This window comes from Pseudophryne corroboree, chromosome 6 (genome assembly GCF_028390025.1).
Source record: "Pseudophryne corroboree isolate aPseCor3 chromosome 6, aPseCor3.hap2, whole genome shotgun sequence".
Taxonomy (NCBI): Eukaryota; Metazoa; Chordata; class Amphibia; order Anura; family Myobatrachidae; genus Pseudophryne; species Pseudophryne corroboree.
In genome coordinates, this window is record NC_086449.1 from 496,018,481 (window position 1) to 496,045,834 (window position 27,354).

A 27,354-nucleotide genomic window follows, 5' to 3' on the forward strand; every position below is an offset into this window, starting at 1 on the left:
TCTGTCCAGCTAGTGGAGCCCGATGCTGGTGTAAAAAATACGGGGGACCCCTACTCGTTTTGTCCCCCGTATTTTTTGCACCAGCACCAGGCGCAGAGCCCAGTGCTGGTTTTAAAAATACGGGGGATCCCCTGTCAATTTCCCCCCCGCATTTTTAGAACCAGGACCAGCTCGAAGAGCCCGAGGCTGGTTATGCTTTGGAGGGGGGGACCACACGCCATTTTTTTCAGGGATTTCACCATTCCATCTATTAAAAAAAATAAAAAAATATTATTTTTAAAAATATATAAATAATACTTGTGCCTCCAAAAAAGACAAACCAAGTACCTAATCCCTTCTAATATAAATAGATCTGATATTACCACGAAAAAAAACCACAAAAAAAACACGTTTTTAAATTTTTTTATTGGTTTCACCCTCCAAAGTGTGGCGGATTGAAAATGACGAATTTGCTGTCTAAAAGCACTGCTGTCGAATTTCCAAACTTGAATTGAATATGCTTTTGTCGAATTGCAGCACTTGTATCATTGCAGAAAAGTCGAATTTGCAAAAAGTCGAATTTCAAAAAGTCGAATTTTGAAAGTCCGTTTTTTTGACGGAAAGCACTGAATTGCATTGACAAATTATTTTTTTTGGCGAAAAATACCCAAAATTCGACAATTTCGGGAATTCGACCGCAATTGCATATACCCCTAAGTCGCAAACAGATATACAAATGTGGCAAATCAAATTAATCAGCACAGTCTTCTGGTGCGTCCTATCTGCATCACGCTGCGACATAGATGCATTTTTGGTAAAAAAAGACGCCCAATGCTAGTACCCATTCTACACTGGATAGGAGCAACAATGACTCTTTCTATTTTGGGACTTAAAACTAATATTGAAAGGCGCTGGTATAAAGCACAACCACAGTATATTTAATTGTATGTTTCAATTTTATTTAAATCAAATAAATAAATAAATATATATATATATATATATATATATATATATATATATATAAATATAAATATATATATATAAATAAAATGGCAATTTACCGGCCAGTGAAGTAGATTCACAACATGTATCTTAACATTAGTAATTTATTTATCCATAAGTTGCTATAACCTTGTGGTCTGGCAGTACAAGTAACTTTGTATCGAACACTATTTCAGTACTCTGCCATAATTGACTACCAGACAGCTCTTTATGGATTTCACAACTGAAGCAACTTCTTATATTTTAGGACTTGCTTCAGTTGTGAAATTTGTGCAAGTCAAGTTTATTTCTGTCTCTTATTTAATTAAGAACCATTGTATTTACACACAGATTATTACATTATTATTTTTTTTTTAGAATACATTTGTAATGCATATCATTTCTGATTGATCATATATTTCCACACTGCTTAGCTTAAAATTACTTCATGTGCTATATAACAAGATTTAAAAACTTATACAAGAATAGAATGAAGTTTACATACATATGTTTCACATATAACAATTTAAGAAAAATGTTAAATTGCAAAAAAAGAAAACCAAACCTATAGTCCACATATAGGGGTATATGCAATTGCGGTCGAATTCCCGAAATTGTCGAATTTCGGGTCATTTTCGACCAAAAAAAAAATTTCGCCTATGCAATTCAGTGCTTTCCGACCAAAAAACGGACTTTAAAAATTCGACTTTTTGAAATTCGACTTTTTGCAAATTCGACTTTTCTGCAATGATATAAGTGCTGCAATTCGACCAAAGCATATTCAATTCAAGTTTGGAAATTCGACAGCAGTGCTTTTAGCCTGCAAATTCGTCATTTTCAATCCGCCACACTTTGGAGGGTGAAAACAAATAAAAAAAATTTAAACATGTTTTTTTTTGTGTTTTTTTTTTTTTGGGAATAGCAGATCTATTTATATTAGAAGGGATTAGGTACTTTTTTTTTTTTTTTTGGAGGCACAAATATTATTTATATATTTTTTAAAATATTATTTTTTTTATTTTTTATTTTTATTGCTGGAACGTTAAAATCCTAAAAAAAAATGGCGTGGGGTCCCCCCTCCAAAGCATAACCAGCCTCGGGCTCTTCGAGCTGGTCCTGGTTCTAAAAATGCGGGGAAAAAATTGACAGGGGATCCCCCGTATTTTTAAAACCAGCACCGGGCTCTGCGCCTGGTGCTGGTGCCAAAAATACGGGGGACAAAAAGCGTAGGGGTCCCCCGTATTTTTAACACCAGCATCGGGCTCCACTAGCTGGACAGAAAATGCCACAGCCGGGGGTCACTTTTATGCCGTGCCCTGCGGCCGTGGCATTAAATATCCAACTAGTCACCCCTGGCCGGGGTACCCTGGGGGAGTGGGGACCCCTTCAATCAAGGGGTCCCCCCCCCAGCCACCCAAGGGCCAGGGGTGAAGCCCGAGGCTGTCCCCCCCCATCCAATGGGCTGCGGATGGGGGGGCTGATAGCCTTTTGTGATCATGAAAAGAATATTGTTTTTTCCAGCAGTACTACAAGTCCCAGCAAGCCTCCCCCGCAAGCTGGTACTTGGAGAACCACAAGTACCAGCATGCGGGAGAAAAGCGGGCCCGCTGGTACCTGTAGTACTACTGGAAAAAAAATACCCAAATAAAAACAGGACACACACACCGTCGACAGTAAAACTTTATTTCATACGTCGACACACACATACTTACCTATGTTCACACGCCGACATCGGTCCTCTTCTCCATGTAGAATCCACGGATACCTGAAAATAAAAGATCAATATACTCACCTCAACCAGGGTCCAGAGATAAATCCACGTACTTGTAGAAAATAACAAACCGGACACCCGACCAAACGGACAGAAAGGGGTCCCATGCTGACACATGGGACCCCTATCCCCGAATGCAGAGAGACCTCTCAGTGACAGCTGTCACTGAAAGGTCTCTAAAGCCAATCAGGAAGCGCAACTTCGTTGCGCTCACCTGATTGGCTGTGCGCTGTCTGAACTCAGACAGCGCATCGCACAGCCCCGTCCATTATATTCAATGGTGGGAACTTAGCGGCTAGCGGTGAGGTCACCCGCCGGTCAGCGGCTGACCGCGGGTTAACCCCACCGCTACCCGCAAAGTTCCCACCATTGAAAGTAATGGAGCGGCTTTGCGATGCGCTGTCTGACAGCACAGACAGCGCACAGCCAATCAGGTGAGCGCCACGGAAGTAGCGCTTCCTGATTGGCTGAAGGGACTTCAGTGACAGGAGTCACGTGATGTCCCGGCATTCGGGAGAAAGGGGTCTGATGTGTCAGCATGGGACCCCTTTCAGTCCGGTATGGAGCGGGTATTTGCGTTTTGTTTTTTTTACAAGTACGTGGATTTATCTCTCTGGACGTGGATTTATCTCTGGACGCTGGAAGGTGAGTATAATTTTTTCACAGGTACCTCGGATCGTCGGAGACCGTGGCAGTCGGCGTGTCAACATAGGTAAGTATGTGTGTGTCGGTAGTGTGTAATAAAGTTTTACTTTCACGGTGTGTGTGTACTGTTTTTATTTGGGTATTTTTTTTCCAGTAGTACTACAGGTACCAGCGGGCCCGTTTTTCTCCCGCATGCTGGTACTTGTGGTTCTCCAAGTACCAGCTTGCGGGGGAGGCTTGCTGGGACTTGTAGTACTACTGGAAAAAACAATATCTTTTTATTATCACAAAAGGCTATCAGCCCCCCCATCCGCAGCCCATTGGATGGGGGGGGACAGCCTCGGGCTTCACCCCTGGCCCTTGGGTGGCTGGGGGGGGGACCCCTTGATTGAAGGGGTCCCCACTCCCCCAGGGTACCCCGGCCAGGGGTGACTAGTTGGATATTTAATGCCACGGCCGCAGGGCACGGCATAAAAGTGACCCCCGGCTGTGGCATTATCTGTCCAGCTAGTGGAGCCCGATGCTGGTGTTAAAAATACGGGGGACCCCTACTCTTTTTGTCCCCCGTATTTTTGGCACCAGCACCAGGCGCAGAGCCCGGTGCTGGTTTTAAAAATACGGGGGATCCCTGCCCAATTTTTCCCCTGCATTTTTAGAACCAGGACCAGCTCGAAGAGCCCGAGGCTGGTTATGCTTTGGAGGGGGGACCCCACGCCATTTTTTTTCTTTTTCATCCACTAGGGGTCACTGGAGTACTCTTGGAGTACTCTTGGGATATGGACGGGCGCAGCCGAACAAAGGCACTGAATATTTAAATTTAGGACTCTCCCCCCTCCATATCCCCGAGTACCTCAGTGTACGACCTCAGTGTTTTTTCGGTGCTCACAGCACTAACATCGGCTTGTGGGATTCCCACACTTGTTGGAAGATTTTAATAATTTTTCATTTTTATTTTTAATTTTTTTTAAAAGCACATCCCTTCCCAGTTTCAAGAAAAACATGGGTCCGGGATAGTGCCGCTGCACGGGCAGCGAATGGCGTGTCGGTCCTCACAAAGAGCACCCTCACAGCCACAGACAGCCCACTGCTCCTACAAAGAGCAGCCAGGACTAAAAAGCTGGACGGAGCTTGCACAGAAGAAGCCCGTCGCAGCCATAGATCACTGGAAAGCTGACTGAAAGCTGGACGGAGCTTACACATAGAAGCCCCGTCACAGCCATGACTCACATCACTGAAGCTGGACGGAGCTTACACAGAAGAAGCCCCGTCACAGCCAGGAGTTCTATCACTGAAGCTGGACGGAGCTTACACAGAAGAAGCCCCGTCACAGCCAGGAGTTCTATCACTGAAGCTGGACGGAGCTTACACAGAAGAAGCCCCGTCACAGCCATGACTCACAAGAAGCTGGACGGAGCTTACACAGAAGAAGCCCCGTCACAGCCAGGAGTTCTATCACTGAAGCTGGACGGAGCTTACACATAAGAAGCCCCGTCACAGCCATGATCAGGAGCAAGTAAGGTAGGCTGGGGAACGGGGCGGTCAGCGCAGGCTGCCGCCCCGCTATGTTAGGGTTAATATGCTGCTTTGCCCTCATACCCGCCAAGCCCAGCCGCTAAGCCGCCCGTCCCAGCGCTCTGTTCGGCAGCTCCGTCCGACCGCCCAGCAGGGGGGAAGCCATACGCCGCAGACGCTCCCTCACTCTCAGTTTAAACGCCGCTCCGCCGGCCGCCCAGGCAGTCTTCCTGCAGAGAGTTCGGCCGCCCAGCGCCATACGACGTTCCCTCAGTCTCAGTACAAGGTGACAAGTGCAGGCTTCCCGCACACAGCGTTACAGGGGGAAAGGCACGCTGGAGCTGGCGGATCAAATATAAAACAGCAGCAGGGTATATATATATATATATATATGTCACAGAGTTATAATACCTGTCCTGGCAGTAATAGGATATTACTGTCTGTAATTTTCACAGTATAATAGGCTATTGAGCCTATATTAAAGGCTGTTATTAACAAGGTTATTCAGCCTATTTATTAATCGGTGATTATCACTGTATAATAGGCTATGGAGCCTATATTAAAGTCTGTGGTTATTACTGTATATTAGGCTATTGAGCCCATATTAATGCTGTATAAATATATTAATGTCTGTAATTATCATAGGCTATTGAGCCTATATATATATTTATTCATAGAGCATGTGTTGTACTCGGCCTGTGATTATACTGTATAATAGGCTATATTAACACGGAAACATTTGTAATTTGTTCTGTGATTATCAGAGTCAGCATGGCAAAGGGGCCATTTTAACCAGGCTTCCTGTTGTTTTCCAGTGTGTAATTCTGGAACATTCCTGCCCTACATCTCTAAGCCACCAGAGGCGCAGGGGTGTTAGTGGGAATTTGGTTCGGATTTCACATGCCCATGTGACCTGTTTTTCACATAAAGAATACTCTGGTTTCTCTTCATAGATCTTTCGTTTTTTACTAAAGATTTCCGTAGACAGAAACAACCATGAGTTTCATATAAATATGCTGTTCAGCAATAAAATATATATATGACACATAACAATAAGTCGGCCAAGTGTCTGTCCGTTGCCTATTGTGGTGTCTGTCTGCATAGCGAGTAAGGCTCTAGCGCAGACTAAAAATAATTTTTCAAATTAAAAGAGCGGTAACATCGGAGTCTCGGAAGTTACTCTGCCACATCTAACAAAAGACAGTCTTTCCAAAGGGCCAATTTCCCTTTGGGTACCAGAGTGTTTATTTGACTGGTCTTATAATTTAATGCACGATTCTATGTCAAATCTCACACCGATAATTACAAGTGAGAAGGGTACATTAGTCCAGCACTCAGGTAGTGCGGGGGTTTTGACAACCATACATTGCTAGATCCCAGTGAGTCACTGTCTCCATTTTTTACAGAGACTGAGTAGACTCTAACCACTATTTAATCGTTTCCAAAATGACGCGATCCGCCATTGGTAAATGCGTCTGTGTCACACATTATAAAAAACATTTGAGTCCCTAGACTCTATGTATGGAAACAAGGACGATCACTGTTTAAAGAAGTTACAGAGTATATCTGTAAAGTTTCTGCTAACGCCGGTCACTTTCATCGTCGCTAGTTTAAGCGCGACAAGGCCAGAGCTTGTTGGTCCTAAATTTGACATTACTGCAGCCAGTATCAAAACGGAAATACTTGTGCCGGCGTTTAATCCCTTTAGACTTCAGTTTTTTCAAAGGTACAAAACAGTCACGCCTTGTAAGGACGCTATAGTCAGCAAGCCAGTGGCTTGATGACCTCTTAGGCCATCTCCATGTTCCTATTGTGGAAGCGCGTCTTTACACGTTACATTGGCGGAAGACATCAACTCATGATGTCTCAGCTATTTACAGATTAAAGTACAAGATGCCTCTATCGAACGGTTTGGCAGGTTGCCATTTAGTCTCGGCTGGGTTTCAGCTGTTTTATATCCAGTCAGTAGTACACCAGCAGAATCAGGGTTACTTATTCCCCTCTGTTTGGGGGAACAAAACCAGACAGCTCCGTCGCAGTCTCAATCAGCAAGTCACTTACTGCAGTTTGAAATTGAATTTTCTGCGGTTAGCATTTGCATATTGGAGCCACAAAATTGCATCATTGCACTTTATCTTCACAAGCGTATTTACCCATTCCGGTTGGTCATAGGTTCTAGCGTTTGCAAAACGCCACAACCATTAACCATTTCAGGTCTACCGTTTGGCTTCTGGTCAACGCCTCGGGTATTTACCAAAGTGATGTTGGTAGTAGCTCATCTCAGAGTCCTGACAGTGACAATCTTTCCATACTTAGACTATCTGCTCATAAGAACTCTGTCTCAACAGAGTGCCTCTAACTTAGATGATCTGCTCATAAGAACTCTGTCTCAACAGAGTTCCTCTAATTTGCGCTACTAATATATACTGCGGTGGCAGATCAAGTTCAAAAGCAATCGCATCTAATGCCGTCTGAACGATTCCTAGGTAAGATTATAAATACGGTAAATCAAAGACATTTACCTACTACACATCTAGTAATTAGTGCAAAACACGCACACTAGCGGTACATTGGTGTATTCGCCTGTTAAAAATAATGATGTGTTTCAAAGCACTTTAGTTCGCCGGCCGTCACTCGTGTTTCCCACAGAGGGCCGAGGGTGTATATACTCTGGACGACAGTCTCAGAGGTTCAGGAGTTGTAGTTAAAAAAGAGGTTCTAAAATCACGACAGATTGCTGTCGATAAAAGTCCTGGAACTCCGTGCAATTTACAATGCAATACATGCTTCGTTTTCAGTCTGACCAAGGGCAGTCAGACAATGCAACGGGAGTTGCATACACAACAACCAGGGAGAACCAAGAAGCCGCATGGCAATGCGGCAGGTAACTCGAATCCTCAATTACCTAGAACACTATTATGTGATGATGTCAACGGGGTCATTCCATGAGTGGACATCTGATAGACAGATGATCTCACCCGTCAGGATTTATATCCTGAAAACTGGACATTAAATCCATAGGTGGTTCATATATGAGTCCACAAAAGATTACCCTCAGGTATACATGATGGCATCTCGCCAAATTACAAAAGCTCAGTATGTGTACAAAACAACAGATCACAAGGGCAGTGGCGGTGGAGTGTTTCACATTCATGTGGTCATTCAGCATCGTGTATCTGGCTCCACCATTTTCCGCTGTTCTCTCTCCGTTGCCAAAACGGATCATAAGACAGTTCGTCACAGTCATACTAGTGATATCTCATGGGTTTCGGAGAGCTTGCTTCTCGAATTTCCAGGGAATACTGGCACACGATATTGGCCCGCTCATAATACGTCCAACCTGTTATAACAGGGAACGTTCTTTTACCCATAGTTACCTATGTACCTATTACCTAGGTACCGCAGCTGCGGTTGACGGGGTGAGGGTTCACACCGCCCTCTTAATAAATAGGGCATTACAGTATCGGTTATACCAACCATGTTACAAACTAGTAAGCCGCTTAAGGCAGCTCATTATTACAAAATTTCGTGTGCTTACATAGGTGGTAAAGCTCGGAAGTTTCCGACATCATCCTTCAAGTTACCCGTATTCTGTTAAACGGGGTGGGATGGAAAACGGCGTTTATCTGCACTGAGGGTGCAGGTATCTGTGTGGTAAACTTATTTTCAAAGACGTTTGATTCTATTGCGTCTGTACACACCTTTCTACAAGGTGTCATCAAAGTTCAGACTCCATTTATCCCACCTACAGCGCCAGGTGACTTGAGGTTGGGTTCAGATTTCTTACAGTTTTCATATTTTGAACCCTTACAACAAATGGGGATTAAGTTTCTCACTTTGGAAAACATTTTTCTTCTAGCCTTGGCTTCGGCAAGGGTTTTGTTTTCATATTTGGGTGCCTTGTATTCCAAGCCACCGTATTTGAGTTTTCTCATGACAAAGCAGATCTTCGGACGAATTCCGCTTTCGTATTCTTCACATCAATAAACCAATAGTGGTTCCTGGGTGGACAGCACATTCTAGAATTCTGAATGTGGTACACGCATTACGCGTTTATATATGTCCCGAACGTCTACAGTACGTGATACGGATACGTTGTTTGTTCTCGATGATGCTGCCAACTGGAGTTAGCCAGTTTCTCAGCAGACATTATCCAGTTGGATAATAATGACTACAAGTCAGGCTTACTTTAAGGCTAAGTTACAATCGCCTACGTCAGTAATAGCTCATCCCACAGGTTCTGTGGGAATGTCAGACCCAGCGGGTCGCGGCTACATAGCCTTCAGTGCACCACGTTTGTGCACGCTTACACGTTATAAATGGTGGCGTCATCAGCATCTAGCTTTGGCTGCCTACTGTTACAAGTATCAAACAGCTCTCCCGCCCACGAGGGAAGCTTTGGTACGTCCCAAGAGTACTCCAGTGACCCCTAGTGGATGAAAAAGAAAATAGGATTTTGGTACTTACCAGGTAAATCCTTTTCTTTGAATCCATAGGGGGCACTGGACGCCCACCCAGAGCAGTTTTACCTGGGTTGTTTTAAGCTCAAAGGAGCTTAGGGTAACACGTTTTACCTAGTTGGTATTAAGCTCAGAGGAGCTTATCGTAACACATTTTCACCGATTGGTTCAAATTATAAAGTTCTATCGGTTATGGTGTCAACTGTTTAGTTGACAGTAAAGTTATGGGTCAACTTTGTTGTTGTCCGTTATGTTATAGGAATTCTCCATTGTCAACCTCTCTATATAGTTCCTGTTCGCTCAGTAAAAAACACTGAGGTCGTACACTGAGGTACTCGGGGATATGGAGGGGGGAGAGTCCTAAATTTAAATATTCAGTGCCTTTGTTCGGCTGCGCCCGTCCATATCCCAAGAGTACTCCAAGAGTACTCCAGTGCCCCCTATGGATTCAAAGAAAAGGATTTACCTGGTAAGTACCAAAATCCTATTTTTTCGGGTTTTTCCCGTTTTTTAAAATCGCGGCAAAATCCGCCAAATCGGCCGATTTTCGCCCGCGATTCTGGCGAATCCGTTTTTCATTGAATATGGTGAATTCCGGCAGCCACCTGCCGGAATTCACCTGGCGAATTTAGTCGAATTAAAAAACGGCGAAAAATTGCCGTGAATTGCATATACCCCATAAGCTTTCTTCTGCAGCGACACGGGTAGACTTTTTCATTTTGTTTTCAGGGTCTTACTGTGATGCATGAGGGTTGGGGATTCCTAGAACATTGCTTTCCAGGTGTGTTTAATAACCTGCCCCACCATAAGGCATTTTTTTGAGTAGCCCTGGGGGTGCTAGGACCCCTGGTTGAGAACCACTGCTTTATACCAAACCAGTTAAGCTTATGCTTTCTCTAACGTCCTAGGGGATACTAGGATGGATTAGTACCATAGGATATAGATTGGGTCCATTGGAGCCTGGCACTTTAATAAATGCCCCTCCACCAGGCTCAGATTAGAAAAATGTGCCCTAGGAGCCTGGTGCATTCTCTGGAGCTCCAGAGTGTTTTCTTCAGAGTTTTTGTTTTCAGGCAGTACTGGCTGGCACCAGTCTGTCTGCGTCGTGGGACTTAGAGGGGGGGGGGGGGGGACTGTGCCAACCTGTTATAGGGTTAATGGTTCGCATCCTCGCTGACAGGACAATAGCTCCTGAGGCGCTGTTTCACATGCCCCCAGGGTGTGCGCACACACCAACAGCATGCCGCCACCCCTAACAGATGCTGGAGATGCGGCGCGGTGAGTACAGACACCGGGGTCCCGGTGACAATGGCGGCATAAGGGGCCGCCGGGGACCTGGCTGCGGGCTGCAGTGCCCACTGAGGGCATCCTCACTGGCGCTGGTGTTAAAAAAAATCGTTTTTGTTTCTGTTTTACACAAATAATGGATAAAGCTAGTATAATCTTTATTGAGGAACTGCGCGCCATTATGGGGGCGGGGTTTCCTGGAGAGCGGGGCCAGCAGAACAGAGGCGCCATTTCCAGGCTGCATACAATGTGCTGCTCCTCCACAGACCCTGCTAAATCGCCTTGTACTGGTTCCAGGGGGATTTATAGAAAAGGGGGGAGCATATAGTTAAAAAATCGTTTTTGTTTCTGTTTTACACAAATAATGGATAAAGCTAGTATAATCTTTATTGAGGAACCGCGCGCCATTATGGGGCCGGGGTTTCCTGGAGAGTGGGACCAGCGGATCAGAGGCGCCATTTCCAGGCTGCATACAATGTGCTGCTCCTCCACAGACCCTGCTAAATTGTTTTGTACTGGTTCCAGGGGGATTTATAGAAAGGGGGGAGCATATAGATAAATACTAACGCTGGCTGTTTTGTCTAAGGCTCTGGTTTATGCCCAGCAGAGTACTGCTCTAACTGTGGCATTGTGTGCTGGTCTCATCCTTCTCTGTGTCACTCCATTCAGGCTGTCTGGGGTTTTCAGTGTTATTTCACTAATACTGTGTTATTTCAGTAATACTGTGTGTATTTCTGCTGTATCAGATTGTCTGGCAAAAAGGCTGTGTGTCCCTCATGCAACACAAAGTTTTCTGCTTCACCGGGGGGATCTCTCCTATGTACTCAGTGCTCTCTCCCTTCACAGGGTAGCAGTATACAGGAGCCAGAGTGGTTAGAATCAATTAAAGGAATGATTTCTACTATTAATACAGAGCTGGCTACTGCCAGAAAGGAAAGGCAGATCCTAAAGAAATCTGTGGTTGTTTTTTTAGTCAAGGCTGCTGACCACAGGCAGGCTTCTCAGCCCCCCCCCCCCCCCCCCCCTGCTGGTCTCACATAAACGCACACTCCCATATGTACTCCAATCTGATTCTGAAAATTACATGCCAGATCTGGATGAAGGTGAAGTGGACATGGAGGGTGACAATACTGTGTCTCAGAGTGTGGAGGCCCTAATATATTCTATTAGGGAAGTCCTCAACATACCAGATAGAGACAGAACCTGATGAGAAGGAGTTTATTAATATAAAACCAAAATCTACTGCCACGTTTCCTATCTCCAAGGAATTAAACTCGCTCTTTAAATTTTAAACCCCTAAAATGTTGCTAAATTCGTTCCCTTTCCCACCTATAGCAAGGTATGGTTGAACCCCCCGATTGTGTATTTCTCAGTGTCCAGGCTGCCACGTAAGATTGTGCTGTCTGTACCTGGTGCTATCTCTCTTAAAGACCCTGCTGACTGTAAAATTGAGACTACACTCAAATCAATTTACACTGCAGTGGGTGTCGCACAGAGGCCCACCATTGCTTGCGGTTGGATCATGAGGTCCATGATCAAATGGTTTGGTAATGCATTAGAGGGGTTTGACACTCTGCCTCAGGATGAGATCCTGACTCTACTGCAACATATCCAGGATGCTGCTAATTTCATGAGTTACACAATTAAAGAAATAGGCCTCATTAATGCCTGTGCCACCGCTGTGGCGGTCTCAGCTCGCAGAGCTCTGTGGCTGTGACAATGGACAGCGGATTCTAATTCCAAGAAGGGAGTGAAAAATCTGCCTTTTACAGGAGATGCCTTGTTTGGGGTAGAACTGAACGAGTGGATTTTCTCAAGCAACAGCGGGTAAGTCTACCTATCTGCCATCTGCTGCGCCTCTGGTTAGACGTCCCTATCCAGGGCCCTCTCTACAGTCCTTTCGCGTGGTTAGGTTTAGAGGCAAAATCAGAGGTGCCTATAATGCAGCTAGAGGAAATAGAGGTAAATCCCGTAAACCAGTGGCTGCTGGATCTCTGGACCAGACCTTCGAATCCTCATCCACTAAAACCTCTGCGTGACTGTTGGCCCCAGCTGAAGGGGGAATTTCAGGTGGGTGCTTGACTAGAATACTTCACCCATATGTGGACGGAATCCTGCTAGGACCCTTGGGTGAGGGCCTCATATCCCAGGGTTACCGGTTGGAATTTCGAGCCCTCCCTCCTCTCAGATCCTTCAAGTCAAGCTTACAGAAGCATTTATGATCAATGACATTGACTGTTTACCACTGAAATCGCCATGTTGGTGTTCCTATTCATGCAACTCAGCAGATAGAGCTGTAATATAGGACTTTCACACAATTATCGTGAAATTGCTTACCGTACGGCTGTAGAGCCGGGATTAAAGCCAGAAGCTATTCAGTTACTTGACAGTTTCCCCACATGGTAAGCCATGGCTAATATGCATTAAGTTGGGTATGATTGGTCGACAGTTATGTTGACAGTAATCATGTCTAAATGATGACAATGACCATGTTGACATTCATTATGACTACGTGGATGATATGTCGACGTGAACTTGTCCGGGTAGTCACGTGAGGAGCAGTTCCTGGGGCAATGTCTCAGCTGCATTCCTATGAGTAATAAGGTTCTAATCCCTAACCCCCCCGATCTCCTAACCCTAACCATCTGCATCCTCACACTGTCGATATTTCACATGGCGACAATTCAGAGGTCGACACTGAGCAGGTCAACATTCTGGAAACATAGACGTGGTTCCTGCATGTAACCCACAGAGTCCGGGTTAAGTGCCCAGAGCTATGGAGTTAACCTGTGCGGTAAGCCATAGGTGGTGCACTTAATGTGAATTTCTGTTTGCAGCTCCTGAGGCTGTGAGCAAAACAATCTGCATTAAGTGCACCCTCTGGGGCTGACAGCGCTGGATAGCGGAAGTAATTGAATTACTTGGAGCAGAGCTTTAGGCAGCAGCTAATTGAATCTACCCCTTAAAGTGACATTTTAAAAGGAAAAAGTTGCCTACTTACATATTGTCAAATGCAGTAGTAGTCTGGCAGATTTGTAAGGTGCCCCAGTGTTGTGCCATGCCAGACAGTCGGGAGAACAGGTCATAAATATAACCAGTACCTGCTAGGTAGAACAATAAAGTCTGATATATATATATATAAAAAAAAATAAAAAAAAATAAAAAAAAAAATGGGTAGGGGTGGCCCTACTTATAAGAGAGCCTTCATTGTACAGGTTGAGTCTCCCATATCCAAAATGCTTGGGTCCAGAAATATTTTGGATGTCTGATGTTTCTATATTTTGTAACATTTGCATACCATAATTAGCTATCTTGGGGATGGGGCCCAATTCTAAACACAGAATACATTTATGTTTCATAAAAACCTAGTTTGAAGGTAATTTTATACATTATTTTTTTTATAATTTTGTTGCATGAAACTAAGTTTGTGTACATACACGAAATTCATTTGTTTTACATGCACCTTAAACACACAGCCCGAAGTTAATGATATACAATATTTTTTATTCATTGTGTATATGAAACAAAGTTTGTGTACATAGGACTTTACTTAGTAAGGATTGCAAAGTCTGCGAATCCTTTGACTCACATGCTGGGGCCACCCATAGCTGGGCAAGGCTACCCAGCATGCTAACCGCCGCCCCCATCTGCAACCACGCACTAATTGCGATCACGTCGCAATTTAGTGCGCGGCCGCAGAAATTATGAAAGCCTCTTGCTGGCGCAGCCTGACTGTGACTGCAGGAGGCCCGCCGCCAACTTTTTGATTCGGTTGGCTGCATGCAACGTCATGTAGTCGCCCCGATAACGCCCACGCCACGCCCCTGTTTGCTCCACGATGCCTCCTCTTCCCGCCGCCACCCCAGCAACACTCCGTCTTGGAAACGGAGCGTTGCCGCACCACGAACGCAGGCAGAGGCGTTAGTAATTAGTGTGAGTCACCCGCAGTAAATGCGGGCACCTGTACAGGATGGGACCTGCGTATGTGCCTGCGGGGCGAAAACAAAAATGACGGTTGGACCGCAAATGTGTCAGTATCTCAGTTGTGCTCAAAAAAAACCCAAAACCTGTATTTTGGATATGGGAGACTCAACCTGTAATTGGAAAAGCAAACCACTGAAAGAAAAGAAGCAAGTGATGTTCAGAGTGGCTTTTATAACAGAGGGCGAGTGTGGGTAATGTAGGATAAATGCTTTATCAGAGAAATTTGAATTCTGTGGAAACGTGTGATCGGATGTGCTAGGAAATGACATAATTGGCATGGGGGTACTTTTGTAGGCAGGAGTTAGAGGTGGTTACGGAAAACGAGGTCAGGTGCAGTTCAGAGACCAATCTAGGGGGCAAGAAGGAAGAGTATTTTAATGTAAGGAGGAGTGATTGTTTTGCGGGCTTTGTATGTAATGGTGAGTACATTTTAGAATTGTGGAGGACTGTAACAAATGTATTCATTTTTGTTTTTAGTTTTTAAACCTAATTCATAAATTAACATTTAGATTTGTCTGAGTGTATTTCAGATTGTGAACTTTGGCATTACCATTACTGTACTAATAATGACTACTATGGCATATAGTGACTGTATATTGAAAACATAAATCTAGGTTATTGATCTAATGTATATAAAACTTAGTGTTGTTTTTAAAAGTCAAAATGTATCCATTCTTTTCACCGGGAAATGTATTATGTTTTACTTACTGGGTCTCTTACAATCCAAATTCACAGCAGTTATTGTCTAGCTACGTTACTGAAAAAGGGTTCCTTTCTTTAACTTTACGTACTGTATACTGCTTTGTTGTAGTTAGTCTGATCAGTTCCGTGAGGGTTGGGTATATTTTGTATGCATTCTTAATGTTGACATTCATCATGTTGTCAGTGATGACATGTCTACACCTCTCCAACTACCGACCCATCTCTCTTCTCCCTCTTGCCTCCAAACTCCTTGAGCGTATTATCTACAACCGCCTCACTTTCTTTCTTCCCACTTACTGCTTGACCCTTTCCAGTCTGATTTCCGTCCTCAGCACTCCACTGAAACTGCCCTCACGAAAGTCTGCAGTGACCTCCTTGCTGCTAAATCCAGGAGCCACTACTCTCTGCTTATTCTCCTTGACCTCTCTGCTGCTTTTGACACTGTAGACCACCCTGTCCTGCAAATCCTTTACTCCCTTGGTTTGCGTGATACTGCTCTCTCCTGGCTGTCCTCCTACTTTTCTGACTGTTCATTCTCTGTCTCCTCTCATGACTCCACCTCCCCACGTCCTCTACCAGCAGGTGTCCCCCAAGGTTCTGTTCTTGGGCCTCTCCTTTTCTCTCTCTACACATCCTCATTAGGTGAGCTCATTAGCTCTTTTGACTAAAATATAGGCCCTCATTCCGAGTCGTTCGCTCGTTCTTTTTTTTCGCATCGCAGTGAAAATCAGCTTAGAGCGCATGCGCAATGTTCGCACTGCGACTGCGCTAAGTAATTCTGCTATGAAGAAAGGATTTTTACTCACGGCTTTTTGTTCGCACCGGCGAACGTAGTGTGATTGACAGGAAATGGGTGTTACTGGGCGGAAACACAGCGTTTTATGGGCGTGTGGCTGAAAACGCTACCGTTTCCGGAAAAAACGCAGGAGTGGCCGGAGAAACGGGGGAGTGTCTGGGCGAACGCTGGGAGTGTTTGTGACGTCAAACCAGGAACGACAAGCACTGAACTGATCGCACAGGCAGAGTAAGTCTGGAGCTACTCTAAAACTGCTAAGTTTTTTTTGTTCGCAATATTGCGTAAACTTCGTTCGCACTTTTAAGATGCTAAGATACACTCCCAGTAGGCGTAGACTAAGCGTGTGTAACTCTGCTAAATTCGCCTTGCGACCGATCAACTCGGAATGAGGGCCATAATCTCTACGCTGATGATACTCAAATCTACCTTTCCTCCCCTGACCTCTCCCCTGCTCTCCTCACTTGTATCTCCAACTGTCTCTCTGCTATCTGCTCCTGGATGTCCCAGCGCTTTCTTAAACTTAATATGTCTAAGACTGAGCTGATCATCTTCCCTCCCTCCCGCATAACCTCACCACCCACAATTTCATTATCCATTGATGGAACAACTATCTCCTCTAGCCCCCGAGTGCGATGTCTTGGAGTAATCCTTGACTCCTCCCTCTCCTTCAAACCACACTTTCAGTACCTCTCAAAAACCTGCCATTTCCATCTCAAAAACATCTCCAGGATCAGACCCTTTCTCACCCAGGATGGTACTAAGACCCTCATCCACTCACTGGTCATCTCCAGATTGGACTACTGCATTCTCCTTCTATCTGGCCTCACTCAAAAATGCGCCTCTCCACTTCAGTTTATCCTCAATGCTGCTGCCCATCTCATCTTCCTCACCAAATGTACTACATCCACATCCCCTCTCTTGCAGTACCTTCACTGGCTACCCTTCCCATTCAGAATCCAATTCAAGCTTCTCACACTTACCTACAAAGCCCTCACCCACTCTTCTCCCTCTTACATCTCTGACCTTATCTCTCTTTACATTCCCACCCGTCCTCTTCGCTCTGCTAATGCACGCCGTCTCTCCTGCCAACTGATTACCTCCTACCTACAAGATTTTGCACGTTCTGCTCCCTATCTCTGGAATGCTCTACCTCTCCCCGTCCGACTCTCCAACCTCTCTACAAAACTTCAAACGGGCTCTCAAGACCCACTTCTTCCCCAAACCCAGCCAACTCTTCTCCTAACCCTCTTGTCTATGCTCACTGTCTACGCCTACTATGTCACTCTGGTCTGTTAGCCCCTCACCTTTTAGATTGTAAGCTCGCAAGAGCAGGGACTTCTTTCCTCCTGTGCCATTCCTTTTCTTACTTACACTATCTTATACTCCATACTTACTTTGATGGCACTTAACCCCAGGTTTTCTATACCTGTCCTATATTGTCTTGTACGGTAAGTGCTGTTTTCTTTTTTGCTCATTTGACTATGTACTGTGTAATGGGCGCTGTGGATCCCTTGTGGCGCCATATAAATAAAGGATAATAATAATAATAATTTATGATTAGAATGTCGACAAAATGTTCCTGTGGTCCAGTGGTGACTTACCTTGTTTGGTGGGTTTGTTGGCTCACATGATGTCTTCTGTGTCCAACGATGACATGACGATGACTTTCGACTCTGAAGACGATAACGTTACATCAGTGGTGATGTAACGATTCCAGCAGTAAGATCCCTAACTCTCCGCCAGCTGCCTAACCCTGAACCTCTGCTTCCACATCCTAACCCTAATCCGCAACTACCGGCAGAATGTTGACATTCTACGCGTCAACATTATGGTTGTTGACATTGTGACTGCATCCCTACCCATGGTAAACTGCACTTTATTGGCATAGAAACCACTTAATTTTATAATATACCCACGTCTGTTTCTGTTAAATAGTGTCACGTTATTTATCTTTCAAATCATCCTCAATCTAGAAAATCTAAGAATGCTATAAGGAGTAATACGTTAGCTGCCATGTATTATTGGCTTCCCGTCTGTGCCCATCAGTGATCTACTTGCTGAACTCCTCTATAAATATTGGAAATTATATTTTTCTTCTTAGTATTCCATAGTTACTTGAGGTAATTTGCTTGTCTGTCTATAGGAGGAATATGTCAAAAGCAAATGTTTTCCATGTTAAATACATGCTTGCGTTTTCCATGCACTAGTCAGTGATGTCAGGGAGAAGTTTCATGCCTTACGTTTTGAAAAAAAGAAATACTTCTATCTTGGATGTTAATTTCAACCTGGGGATGCCAAATTACGTGGGTGAAGGGAATGTGTATAAAAGCATACCCATTTAAAGTTGTTAAGTCATACCAATATTATTTTTGACAGTTTTACTGTTTATGTTCTTTGGGGGGGGCACTCAGTTGTGTTCTCGTGCTCGCGCCTACCATCTGAAGTGACGGGCGATATTCTATTGTTTGTGCCGCTGGGGGAGAGTGTTGCAGGTGCCCATTACTTTCTTGACCAAATGCTCCGGGGGTTAGCCACGTAAATTGGCTAAACCTGTGCAAACTTCTGGGCGCACTGTGTCGCAATCAATCGAATAGCTGTCACTTGAGGCGGGATCTGCGGCAGTGCAAAACAATGAGTTCCCTCTTTGGGCAATATTCAAATGTTATCGTGACCAGTTTGGGCGCCCAAGCAGGACTTTTCGTGTCACGACCATTTGTGTAGTCAGGTTTTGCTGCTTTATGCGGCTAAACTCGACTGATAATTGCCGCAATCAACACGATAACAGGTACAATTGAATATCACCCCGCGATTTCCCGTCACTTTAGATAATTGAATTCTCTCCTGTGTGTGTAAATCATCTTGCTATACTTATAGTTTAGTAGTCTTTTGGGTCACGTAGCAATTTTATAGTGTAGGTTTAGCACACATGGGTTTACAGTTTGCTCCTTCTTTTTGTTTTTCATTTTCTGTATTTTGTACATTTTAGAAATCTGTGTAAAAAAAAAGCTGAATGTTATTAACCTCTTTAAAGACGGTCAAGCAAGTACAGATTTTCTTGCAATGACTGTTTCTGGTAGGGTCAAACAAGTATTGCTTTGCGTAGAAGAAATTTGATATGATGCAGTTGCAATTCAAAAATGATATACACAATGGTTTAGCTGACTTAATTAAACACACCTCAAAGCTTATGTACTTCACCACTTAAATCTCTTAAATAATTTCATCCTGCCAACTGGTGCCTAGATTTGCATGTCTGTGTAAGTAGGCACATTCATGTATCACTTCTGCACTCCATCAACTAACTACCTGATAAAACCAGCTTCCTCTGTCAAAAGATGCAACATTTTCCATCTTTGCTGATGCCGTCATCTTGGCATACCAATCTATACACTTCCGTATGAAAGTGGGTACATGCATGCATGCCATTGTAGGAACAAAATGATCCTATGATGAAGGCACAAATTTTACACTAATGGTTGGTACACACTAGGCATCGTGCTCCATGAGCGACGTCACCTAGTGTTTCCCCACCCAGGGGCAGTCGGTGGCACTGACGACCGTATAGCTCAGTAACGTCACGTCGCAGTAGGGCTGTGCATGCAGCTCCTGGACGACAGTCCAAATTGAACTGCATGCACAGCCAACAGCAATGATAATTAACGACCTGCGGGGCTGCGCATCGCACAGCGGCATACACACTTGCCGAGAAAGTGAATGACGTCGCTCAGGAAGGGTGAAAATTAGCTACATCGTTAATTTTCACGGCAACTGTGTATACACCTTTACATTACTTTAGGTAAGAAATTGTTGTACACAGCGCTGTGCTTTGAGAACCCAAGTACTGTAAACTGCAGTATAACTATGTTTTTGTTATTCCAGTATACAGAATAGCCTTACAAAGTATGGATACATTGTTAAGAATTACATGATGCTCCTCTGTTTGAATATGCTATATATATATATATATATATATATATATATAGCATGTATTTATCTATAAAATTAGGGTAGAAATAAAACAACGCATAACTTATTATATTACCAACCACAGTGTGACCAGAACTACAGTGCATCTAGAAAGTATTCACTACACTTCACTTTTCCCACATTTTGTTATGTTACAGCCTTATTCCAAAATGGAATAAATTAATTTTTTCCCTCAAAATTCTACACACAATACTCTATAATGACAACATGAAACAAGATTTTTGCAAATTTATTAAAAATAAAAAAAATAAGAAATCACATGTAAAGTATTCACAGCTTTTGCTCAGTACATGTTGATGCACCTTTGGCTGCAGTTACAGCCTCAAGTCTTTTTGAATATGATGCTACAAGCATGGCACACACAAGGAACATATTTTATATTTATTAGAACAGATATAGAACAGTAATTTATATCAAACACATTTAAAAAAAATAATTAAAAATAAATATATATATATATATAAAATAAAAAATGTTATGTACTCATTCACATCACTCCATGGAGCGAACAATCTATGGGGTAGAGTCAATTGATTTCGAAGTGAATAGCACTGGAAAGGTGGTCCCGGCACAATTTAATTCAGCGTGCTGCTTTGGCAGACTAGTTAAATTCTGCTCCCATCCCTCCGGTGGTGCGAGCAGAAATCCATCAAAATAGTGCTGCAATGCTGTTTTGTACACTAGCGTGGCACCAACAGCATTACGATGGGGCACTTATGTCAGAGTGCACGCATTCTTTCACTTTAACACCCTGTTTAAGGCACGAGTACCGGTATTCTCGGACAAAGCAGCTTGCTGAATTGAATAGCGCCAGGACCACCTTCCCAGCGCTATTAACTTTGCATTTAATTGAATTGACCCCTTTACACCCTACTACATGGACACACATATACACACCAAATGTTTTTTTTAATAGAAGCAAATTAACGTACTACTATGTTTTTGTAATGAGGGAGGAAATCAGAGCACCCAAAGTAACATAGTTAATGAGGTTGAAAAAAGGCAAATTGTCCATCGAGTTCAACCTGTATTATAAACCTTAGGAGCCTAAGCGCCTTCAAGTAAGGGGAGAACATGCAAACTATACACATAAAAGATGCTGGTTAGAATGAAACCCATACCTAAGTGATGTGAGATAAAGCGAAATCACTGTGCCACAGTGCTGCTTCAATCTATCTATATTGCATAAAACAATTATTGCTAATAAGATTAAAAATACAACATTTTATAATGTGTGTGTGTGTTTAAAGGTTGGTATACAGTATGTGTGGCAGGAAACGCTGTACTGTGTGTTCATAGTGAAAGTGGTGCAGACAGGTGTTGGCATGTAAAACAGGGCTCGCTGTTTGAAGAATACTTCAGCGTTGGTTCAGTGATAGGCTATGTAAGGTGTAAGTAGAGTGGATTTCAGTGCCTAGCTTAGGTTTCATATGCGACCAAATCGTAGCATTTGATGGTTTGGGTGTCATGGTGAGAAAGCATATCTAGACAGTTCAGGTATTGCAAATCCTTTCTCTTGCAATTGTTGATGAGAATTAGGAGTATAAACAAAAATAGTTTAAAAGAGCAAACTTGGTTTAGTCCCTCAGTGCACTGATCAATGTAAGATTTGTTTATAATATATAGTGTGTTTTTGAGATTCCCCCGCCCCCCCATTTTTACACTGTGCCCCTTATGGCTGAAGATTTGTAACCTCCAGGGGCTATCCCGTTCAGCTGGAACAGGAAAATGCTTTAATGTTGTTTTGTGCAAAGTACAGGGGAACTCCATGACTATTATATTCAGTAAACTCTGTCCACTGTTCTGCTATTGAAGAAAGAACTCCTTTTAAAGTAAAAGTAAAAAAAAAATAACAATACGCTATACCATAGCTGCAATACAGTGCACTTAGCTGCTTGAGTGTTTAAAGCAGTAAAGAACACTGATCTTTTCTTCAGGGCTAGTCTGTATCACATTGCATTGAAAGGGTTCCTATGCAGAATATCATAACTGCTTGTCACTAGTTTTATACAACTTATAAGAAAAGATTTGAACATAGGGGTACATTTACTAAGCAATGATAAGAGCGGAGAAGTGAGCCAGTGGAGAAGTTGCCCATGGCAACCAATCAGCACTGAAGTAACACCTATAATTTGCATACTATAAAATGATACAGAGCTGCTGATTGGTTGATGGGGAAATTTCTCCACTGGCTCACCTCTCAGTTCTTATCACTGCTTAGTAAATGTACCCCTAAGTCTCATATTTTTTGATTATAATAAAATGAAGACTCAGATATTATGACCTTTTATAGATTGGGATGAAATAGGTTTTTCGGTAAAGAATTTCATATCCATCTATTACAACAATTAATGAAATATTTCATATTTAGTCATATCATATTTTACTAAAGTCCATTACATATCATCAATACATTAGCTTATTAAATAAAGTGAGTTGGCAGTGAAGGATCTGATGTGGCCAGGCTGCTTTGGGGCATCATTATTGGAACACTTTAGCACTTAAACTCTAACTAATGTGTGGCACTACAAGTTTCAGCAAGCACCTATTATGTTAACAATTAGGGTGTGCAGTCCAGCCTCCCATCGTATAGTGAAAGTATTTTACTCAGCAATTTTTGTGTATTACTCTATGGGGCGCCACAATTGTTTTTTACACAGTGCTAATTAATAAGTGCCTGATGGAGTAGATAAATTGTTTTGGCCAATTATCATGCTTGTCATGCCCAATTACACTCTGTTTAGCATCGCATAGCTGTTAAACCCGTATAAACACCTGGTTAGGGTGTCCAAACCACAGAATTCTCACTGAATTTTGCTCGCCACTTCAGGAGTAAGACCGAAAAATAGCAATATCTGTAATTTCTTTACCAGAGTTAAAAACAGGACACTCTAAATTAGTGAATGTTGGCTGTAATTTTAGTTCCTGAATTGAGTCCTTCATATTAATGTTGTTGGGAAATCAGGATTTCAGTCTGGTCCGTTAGTTTTTTTTATGTTATTAGCATGTATTCTATAGCATATTAGCGGTTGTAAATGTTGGAGCTGTTAAGGTGCTGAAGTTAATCATCTAGCTAATCTTCATCTAGCTAGTGGAGTTGTTAGCTTTCAGATCTTAAAAGGGGTTCACTACGGCTGGCCGGCGGTCGGGCTCCCGGCGACCAGCATCCCGGCGCCGGGAGCCCGACCGCCGGCTTACCGACAGCGTGGCGAGCGCAAATGAGCCCCTTGCGGGCTCGCCACGCTACGGGCGCGGTGGCACGCTACGCGCGCCACACTATTTTATTCTCCCTCTATGGGGGTCGTGGACCCCCACGAGGGAAAATAAGTGTCGGTATGCCGGCTGTCGGGCTCCCGGCGCCGGTATACTGAGCGCCGGGAGCCCGACCGCCGGCATACAGAAGACCACCCCTTAAAAGGTGTCTTGTAAGAGCACAGTGATTTAGCCAAATCTGTAATTTCTGCACATTCAACACACTCCATTTTGTATGTGATTGATACAGTATAGACCGGAATTCAGTTTGTCGTGGTGGGTTACTATGGGCTGCTTGATCCTCCGGGGGCTATCCAATTAGCCCCCAAGCCATGAGTTTTCAGGCTTTTTTTTTTTTCCATCTGCCTCAGCGGGTCTAAAATAAATCTCAGATAACTGACAGGTTAACAGGTGCCACAACCATGTTAACATGCAAATCTGTCAACTTTTAACTTGTTATGCTTGTTAACGCCCTACTTTAACATGTGCTGACAAAACTGTTGGGAGAAAAAGGGAGTACAATTGAGTTGCCCCAGGTATTAAAGCCAGAGGCTACCTCTCTCTTTCACCCTCTGTAATTTTCCGCGAGTAATTGAATCCTGACCATAGTCTTTTTGGTTCCACTATTCTTTTGTGGTACTTTCAGATTTTAATTTTAGTTTGAATGCTACTATAGCTGGAAGAAGTGGTCAAATAATTGTGCCACCAGCACCTTGGTAAGCTCTACAGAAAGTAGTACTGTACATAGAACATATACTCAATAATGGGAATCTCAGAGGTAGGACCACCACCAGGCTCTCCAAGTAAGCAGTTGTGTGCTTTTTTTTTTTTTTAGTGTGATAATAAAACAGTACAGTAATTATCTTTAGTTTAGGGTACTTTAGATTTGTATAAATATTGCACAATTGAATTTGAATCTGTAAAGAAATGGTACATGAATTTATGTACCTTTTTTTGTTGTTTTAGTACTTTGCTGGTTGTAATTGTGAAGGTGCCCACCTGTGCATTTGTTTTTTCTCATGATGTGATCATATTCCATGAAATATTAAAATAAGTTTCTCTGACGTCCTAGTGGATGCTGGGAACTCCGTAAGGACCATGGGGAATAGCGGGCTCCGAAGGAGGCTGGGCACTCTAGAAAGATCTTAGACTACCTGGTGTGCACTGGCTCCTCCCACTATGACCCTCCTCCAAGCCTCCGTTAGATTTCGTGCCCGGCCGAGGTTGGATGCACACTAGGGGCTCTCCTGAGCTCTTAGAAAGTAATAGTCTTAGATTTTTTTATTTTCAGTGAGACCTGCTGGCAACAGGCTCACTGCAGCGAGGGACTAAGGGGAGAAGAAGCGAACTCGCCTGCTTGCAGCCGGATTGGGCTTCTTAGGCTACCGGACACCATTAGCTCCAGAGGGATCGACCGCAGGCCCAGCCTTGATGTTCGGTCCCGGAGCCGCGCCGCCGTCCCCCTTACAGAGCCAGAAGCAAGAAGATGGTCCGGAAAATCGGCGGCATGAAGACTCTGTCTTCACCAAGGTAGCGCACAGCACTGCAGCTGTGCGCCATTGCTCCTCTCACACACTTCACACTCCGGTCACTGAGGGTGCAGGGCGCTGGGGGGGGCGCCCTGAGGCAGCAATAAAAACACCTTGGCTGGCTAAAATACCTCAATATATAGCCCCAGGGGCTATATATGAGGAAAATACCCCTGCCAGAATTCCATAAAAAGCGGGAGAATAGGCCGCGAAAAAGGGGCGGAGCCTATCTCCTCAGCACACTGGCGCCATTTTTCCCTCACAGCTCGGCTGGAAGGAAGCTCCCTGGCTCTTCCCTTCAATCTACAATACCAGTAAGAGGGAAAAGAGAGGGGGGGCATTAAATTTGGCAATATATATTATTGAAAAGCAGCTATTAGGGACATAACTCAGTTAGTCCCTATATATATATAGCGCTCTGGTGTGTGCTGGCATACTCTTACTCTGTCCCCCCAAAGGGCTTTTTGTGGGTCCTGTCCTCTGTTTGAGCATTCCCTGTGTGTGTGGAGTGTGTCGGTACGGCTGTGTCGACATGTTTGAGGAGGATAATGATGTGGAGGGGGAGCAGATGCCTTTAGCAGGGATGTCACCCCCTGGGGGGCAGACACCTGAGTGGATGAGTTTATGGCAGGAAATGAGTGCACGTATAGACTCCTTACATAAAAAAATTGACGACATGCCGACTGTGGGACAGCCGAGTCTTCAGCTCGTGCCTGTCCAGGTGTCTCAAAAGTCATCAGGGGCTCTGAAACGCCCGCTATCTCAGATGGCACAAGTAGATGTCGACACGGATACTGACACCAGTGTCGACGACGATGAGTCAAATTTAATGCCCGTTAAGGCCATTCACTGCATGATTGAGGCAATGAAAGAGGTGTTAAATATTTCTGATTTACATCCAGGTACCACAAAAAAGGGTATTATGTTTGGGGAGAAAAAACTACCTGTAGTTTTTCCCCCGTCAGATGAATTAAATGAAGTGTGTGAAGAAGCGTGGGCTTTCCCTGATAAGAAATTGGTAATTCCTAAGAAGATACTAATGGCGTTCCCTTTCCCGCCAGAGGATAGGTTACGTTGGGAAACACCCCCTAGGGTGGATAAAGCGCTCACACGTTTGTCTAAAAAGGTGGCACTACCGTCCCAGGATACGGCCGCCCTTAAGGAACCTGCTGATAGAAAGCAGGAGGCGATCCTGAAGTCTGTATATACACACTCAGGCATTATACTTAGACCAGCTATTGCGTCAGCATGGATGTGCAGTGCTGCCGCTGCGTGGTCAGATAAACTGTCAGAAAATATTGACACATTAGACAGAGACACGATTCTGCTAACAATTGACCATATCAAAGACTCAGTCTTATACATGAGAGATGCACAGAGGGAAATCTGCCGGCTGGCATCTAAAGTAAGTGCATTATCCATCTCTGCTAGGAGATGCTTATGGACTCGCCAGTGGACTGGAGATGCAGATTCCAAAAGGCACATGGAAGTTTTGCCTTATAAAGGGGAGGAATTATTTGGGGATGGTCTCTCTGACCTAGTTTCCACAGCAACGTCTGGGAAGTCAGCATTTTTACCCCATGTCCCCTCACAGCCTAAGAAGGCGCCATTTTATCAGGTTCAGTCCTTTCGGACCCAGAAAAACAAGCGGGGAAAAGGAGGGTCTTTTCTGTCTAGAGGCAGAGGTAGGGGAAAAAGGCTGCAGCAAACAGCAGGTTCCCAGGAACAAAAGTCCTCCCCCGCTTCCTCTTCCAAGTCCGCCGCATGACGGTGGGGCTCCACAGGCGGAGCCAGGTACGGTGGGGGCCCGCCTCATGAATTTCAGCGATCAGTGGGCTCGCTCACAGGTGGATCCCTGGATCCTTCAAATAGTATCTCAGGGATACAAGCTGGAATTCGAGGCGGCTCCACCCCACCGGTTCCTAAAATCTGCCTTGCCGATTGCTCCCTCAGACAGGAAGGCGGTGCTAGCAGCGATTCACAAGCTGTATTCCCAGCAGGTGATAATCAGGGTACCCCTACTTCAACAAGGCCGGGGTTACTATTCCACACTATTTGTGGTGCCGAAACCGGACGGTTCGGTGAGACCCATTTTAAATTTGAAATCCTTGAACACATACATAAAAAAATTCAAGTTCAAGATGGAATCGCTCAGGGCGGTTATTGCAAGCCTGGACGAGGGGGATTACATGGTATCCCTGGACATCAAGGATGCTTACCTGCATGTCCCCATTTACCATCCTCACCAGGAGTACCTCAGATTTGTGGTACAGGATTGCCATTACCAATTCCAGACGCTGCCGTTTGGACTCTCCACGGCACCGAGGGTATTTACCAAGGTTATGGCGGAAATGATGATACTCCTTCGAAAAAAGGGAGTTTTAATTATCCCGTACTTGGACAATCTCCTAATAAAGGCACGATCCAAGGAACAGTTGTTAGTGGGAGTAGCACTATCTCAGGAAGTGC

At 44.1% G+C, this 27,354-nt stretch overlaps 1 protein-coding gene and 1 non-coding gene across 2 annotated transcripts in view; both read left to right on the forward strand.

Annotated features, from left to right (window-relative positions):
- ARID2 (AT-rich interaction domain 2) overlaps positions 1-27,354 on the forward strand; it is a 214,070-nt gene that overhangs the window by 54,593 nt on the left and 132,123 nt on the right. The window lies entirely within an intron of this gene.
- Positions 5,820-5,933, forward strand: LOC134938786 (U5 spliceosomal RNA). The gene has a single exon (XR_010181256.1). It is a non-coding gene; the product is annotated as a U5 spliceosomal RNA (small nuclear RNA).